A 6000-nucleotide genomic window follows, 5' to 3' on the forward strand; every position below is an offset into this window, starting at 1 on the left:
ATTCGATATAAATCTACGCGATCACTCATTGTGAATGTGATCGTTTAAATGTTCCATCAAAGAACATAAGATGAATGTCGAGAGAGCTCTCAAATGATTATGATCACACACAACGAAAAGTCAAATGGTATGACGCTATATGGGCGGCTCTCGAATGACTCACAAGAGAATTCCAACGAAATTCGTCGGCTATATCGGTTTCGCGAATCTACAACACCGACAGAGCAATCAACTCTGCCTTTTATTGTCAATGGCCTAACCTAAACATTATATCCGCTCGATTAGGCCCACCTCAATGATGACAAGTAAATGCGCGCGCTTTTGCCAGTCGTTATCTTATTCCTGTACTGATCGTTCTCCGCGTGACAATTAATCGTTACATAACCTCGATTGTTACGACACTCGCTTTCGCGAGAAAAGTACGCATGCGTACGAAGTACGAATACTTCGATTTGAAGAGAAAAAAAAAGTTTTTTACAATGATTATCATAAAAAATCACAAGTCATCTCAAGAAAATATAAACGTTTAATATTTAGTAATGTAATGAAAAATAGTTATACGATTATGACACATAAAAAGAACTATCATTATGAATACATTAAACATTGTGAGGTTAGAAAGGTCAATTTAGAATAAAATATTAATAGAAAATCCACATATAATTTTTAATTCTTAAAAAAAAAAATTACACAATAACATAATTAATTCTTACACGAATAAAAATTAAAAAAAAATATTTAGAAAACATTGAAAAAAGAAATTTTAATATTGAAGAAAATTATTTTAAAATAATATTCCAAATATTGAAAATATAAATTAGTAATATGCGATACATTCTACAAAATGTTATTGCAACAAAAATGTTAATAACTGTCTTAGTTAATAGAGGATGTCTTATTTCGTTTATTTTTTTTTGACAAACGTGATTTATTACTAAACTGCGAATATATATACATTTATGACAATATGCAAAAATATACATAGATAAAAAAACACAATTTTAAAGTAACAAAATATAAAAATAAAATGCACATTATTTCAAATTATTAAGGAAGTAATATATATATATAATTTCATTTGATTATAATTCTTTATTAGTATCTGTAAAAAATATCAATTTACACAACTTCATATCTATTTATAATCTATTTATAATTTAAAGATAAAGAATAAAAACAAGATAAATAAATTGACTGAAATAGATTGATTAGTTTGAAAACTAAAAGAATTTCCTATATTTAAATATCTGTATTATTCAGCATTATTCTATTCTATTCTAATCCATAAAATTTAATACATTAACTCAAGAATTAGCTATTTTAATATGAAATAGCGATGAAGAATGACGTTTGAAGAACTGTCATTATAATTAAACAACAAAAATTTCCCCTTTATTAAGAATTTTAGGTTCCAATTATATATTTCTTTATAATCCATCATAGGATTAAATATTATAACAATGTTAAGATCGTGAAATTAAAACAAAAAAAAAAAAAAAAACAAAAAACGCACGCGTCGAAATTCGGTATATCTGTTTCTCATCTGATCGGTAAAAAAGATGATTCTGCGGGATATTTATGCGAAGAACAAACAAGAGAACGATTTCGCCGAAAAGCCAAACTATATATTGGTGTTAATATTTTGACAAGCGTTCGGACAAAGACGTTTGACGGTTAAACGAGTCTGTTCCACGTGAGATTCTTATCGAAAACCGCCGCGAGGAGGACCAAAAAATAAGCAACAAGGAGGGAAAAAAAAGTGAAAGGTGCAGAAATATCATGAGAGAAAAAGAGAGATAGAGACCGGTGGTCTTTGTGACTCGGTCGCCCGTGAAAAACGCACACCGTTGAAAAACAATGACACATTATCCGTCGTTCTTCCTTGTCCCTACTTTACCCGCTGAATCGAACAAAAGACGGTCGGTAGGGGAAATCACCTTCCTAGAACGGCCTTGGGAGCAAAAGAAAGCATCAACGTGTGTATAAACCTTCTCGTGGTACTCTCGTCGTAAGAGAGAAAAACGAGGGAAAAGAAAAGAAAGAAAAAAAAGAGGAGAAAAGAAAAGAAGCGGGATAAACTTTCGTTTAAACCGTTCTCGAAGCGTCGACCAAACACGCGCGAAAAAAGTGTTCCTCAACGAACAGGTAAACAGACAGAGGTAACAAAATATACAGAGCGCCCCAAGTGTTTTGGGAAAAAATGTCGGTAATATAATTTCTTGCGCGAATTCCGTCAAATTGTTGTATTTCTACCTGAGTCTCGTTACCAACAGGTAGATCTTCTTTCTTTCCAATTACATAACAGATACAATCACTTGCATCGCGAGTTTGTTATTAATAGATTACACTTTCACAAAAATCGCGTAGCAATATTTTTCATCGGTTTTAAAAACTCAATTTTACCTAATCGATGCACGAGAAAAATTATTGTGGTATATAAAACATACACACATATGTACATAAAATAGAAACATACGTAATTTATTAAATTCATATGCGAAATTGAATTGAATTGAACGTTAAACGAAAAAAGGAAAAAGAAGACAGAAAGCGAAAAATTGCTTTTTTTTTTTCGGGAAGACAGACCGATCTGATAAACCGGATAACTGCTTTCGTTTAGACAGGACTTTCGAAAATCTATATGTGCATGTATTACACGTACATTCATATACGTGTATAAGCACATTCCATGGCCACAAGAGCGTCGATCGATGGATCGAACTTTTCTGCCTACACGCGCCGAGCGAAACCGGTCCAACGGCAGCAGCTTTAGATATAGGTGGCGGGTATATGCATGTATGTGTGTGTCTCGAACATTATCGTTCAAGCGTGTAACGAGCTGACAGCTTTCCTACCGCACTCTAATTAACGATAGCTTTCTTCAAGCCGAAAGGACGTAGGACACCGGCAAAAGCGAAATGAAAAACGATCTTCCTTCCTCCATTTGTATTATATCCATACGGAAGTATACCCTATATACAAATTCTTGAAAACTAGACGCATACGCGCGCGTGCTGCAAACGTGTTGCATGACGTTGCGATAGAAAGTGCAACATATCGGTTAGCGTGCCTATCTCCGTATGACATATTTTCACATATATCGATTCCGATGGGATGTTATTTGATCATATCAATAACATCTCGTTTAATCATATTCATATAAAACAATTTCCCAAATGTCATGTATCACAATTGTTTCGATGAGATATATACAGAAAGATATAGATAGATTTTAAAACTATTTTTAAATTATATGGAATGTATAGAATTTGAAATCTAGAGGAAAAATATTTTTGAAATGTCAAATATTGGAAATCAATAGAACATTTAAAAAAAAATTAAAAAATATAATGTTGAAAAAAACTTATAGAAAATATCGAATTGGAAAAGTAATTTTAAATTATTTTTAAATTAATTATATTAAATATTTGTATCTAACATTGAAATCTTGGGATTTTAATGGCTTACGCATATACGAGAAAAAAAATCAAATATAAATTTCGAAATTACTTTTAATTTTGGATTTAATAATTGAATTTTAGACGATTCTTTAATTATTGAAAGTTAATTAACAAAGTTGAAAATGCGCGCGAAAATTTTATATCAAATTTTGGCGGTAAAACTAGACAAAAAACACGGACATATATGATAGATATTACAAATCGAATACGTATTTCGAATACTATTTATAGACGACAGAGATAAATTCAAACGAACCGGCTAACTGCCAAAGTAGAAATTTGTAAGTTAATACAAAATGTTCAGAGAATTTCTCTTTTCACGAAACAAACTGTTTCATCGATATTTATACTCAAAATTCTCGACGAATTGTAAAAACTATTAGATAAAATTTCGAAAACACGCCAAGCAGAATATTTTATACACGTTTTATATAATATTCGAAAAAATCGAGTTTATCTCTACATTTGCTAGTATATCAAAGATAATCTTGCGAACGATCTCGTTTCTTGCTGAAATTCCGGCTCGAACCGGTTATGAGTTTATGGCTTCGCGTGGAACTGTCAAAATTGGAAAAGAAATTAACGCAAACTATGAAATCTATCGTCTAATTTGAAAATTATCCATGATCATGTGAATTATCATTTCGAATCCGATATTAAAATTCACCGAACAAAAAAGAAAAAGATTGAATAGGAAACAAAAGGAAATAATTTCACTGTACTCACCTGTCGGCCACTTAGCGTTGTAACCCAAAAGAGAGATAGTATCCACTGTGGAACACACTTTGGCGCGAGTTCGAATCTCGCGCTAGAAACGAAACCAATAGAACGAATTAAGGCGCGTCCCGCCTCTTTTTCTTCTGCAAGGCGTGTCTATAGATTCCGAGATTGGCTGGTCTCGAGTAAGAGGACAAGCCACGCGAAGACGAGATGTTACGCGGCACTGAGCAAAAACCGAAATGAAAGAAAAAAAAATAAAGAAAAACGGCGCAGCTTCTTTCCGTTTCACCGTCCAGGTAAACGCGTGGAAAATGCGTGCACGAAGAGTAAATCCGTTCAGGCGAAACAGCCGCCGGTACTACTGCCGTTTGGCCATAAACGTTCCAGCCGTTTTCTTTTATTGTCGAGACTGTCGTACGACGAGATACTGCTACTACTACTTCTGCTGCTATATTCTACCAGGCAAAGAGAGAATTTCATTCTCGGCGCGATCCGTACGATAAGCCGGTGGCTCTAACTCTCTTTCTTGTGCACGCGTACGCTGATCGGCGGCGATCCGATCTTCACATTAAGGCCGGTTAAAGGCAACTACACCATTCGGTTCGTGCGCCTTCCATCTTCCGCAGGCATGCCCACCGCTACGGGACCCGGCGTCAGGGCCGTACCACTCAGCGTCGTGCCCCACTCTTCTTCCCTCACTACATACAGCCCTCGAATATTTAGCCGGCGAGTCGTATCGCTCGATAATCGCGTCGCTACTTAAGGACAGAGCCGAAGCTCTCTGACATAGAAGCGCTCTCATTCTATCTTTCACGGCTGTATACTTATATACCAATGTAATATACTATTCGCTATTACTAGTGAATAATTACCTTATCATTGCGTACGCGGTTATGATTGATGTTTCGTGATACGATAAGCGATAATCGACGCGGCTAAGAAATCGAGCAAAAATTTTCTTTTTATTTTCTAATTCTTGTTTTGTATTCAGTTAGCAATTGTAGGATATGACAGATGATTTATATTTCTTGTTGATATATAGTTGATATATAGTTTTTAACGATTTAAATGTTGGTGAATTATTCATTCATTTCGTAAATAGCAGAAGGTTGAATTTTATATGGTGGTTTTGTTATTTGGAAGATAAAAATAATAATAACGAAGGATGATAAATGAAAATAATTATAATATATGAAAAACATCAATATGTAATGAATTATATCGTATATAATGTTTATAAAATTAGATATTTTTTACACACGCACGCACAATTTCAATGTATACTATTATATGTATTTATAAAGAACAAATTATATGTATTTTATAAAGAACATATAAATATTTATTACTGAATGAATGAACTGAAATGAATATATGAAATAAATATATGCAATAATTTATGTTGAGGAAGAATTATTGAAAATTTTTGTAATATGTACATAAGTTTATGCACATTCAACGACGTCTTCATAACGATGAAAATTCATAGACCGTATTACATGCAAATTCATCGACATACTAGACAATATATCCATATGCAGTTGATTCCAAGATAAAGCGATCATTGTTTCTGACGAATACCGATCACAGTTTACCCCATGCTTACGTTAGACAGGTAGAGTTCTTTTGTACCATGTAGCAGCTGCTCGATCCGTGTAGTTGAGAGAATATGTTATGGTTTGATGTACGTCGTCTCGCATGAGTTTGTCATGGGAGAAATGTGGAGGCCACATGTGGAGCAAGCTTGTGGTTGGCAACCTGTCGGAACCTGTACGGATTTAATACTACAACCAGTGTAATATTAAGGATTCCACTATGT

At 33.8% G+C, this 6000-nt stretch overlaps 1 protein-coding gene across 3 annotated transcripts in view; it reads right to left on the bottom strand.

Annotated features, from left to right (window-relative positions):
- LOC122719662 (protein L-Myc-1b) overlaps nucleotides 1-4808 on the bottom strand; it is a 32124-nt gene extending 27316 nt beyond the window's left edge. For 2 of the 3 annotated variants that reach the window (XM_043945665.1, XM_043945667.1), the window contains exon 1: nucleotides 4188-4808. The gene's annotated coding sequence lies outside the window, so the exon portion shown is untranslated. Of the gene's footprint in view, nucleotides 1-260; nucleotides 326-4187 lie in introns of those variants that run through there. The other variant, XM_043945666.1, reaches the window with a different exon arrangement.
- Between the last annotated feature and the right edge of the window lie 1192 nt (nucleotides 4809-6000).

This window comes from Apis laboriosa, unplaced genomic scaffold (assembly GCF_014066325.1).
Source record: "Apis laboriosa isolate Shangri-la unplaced genomic scaffold, ASM1406632v1 scaffold91_cov154, whole genome shotgun sequence".
In the NCBI taxonomy this organism is placed as follows: Eukaryota; Metazoa; Arthropoda; class Insecta; order Hymenoptera; family Apidae; genus Apis; species Apis laboriosa.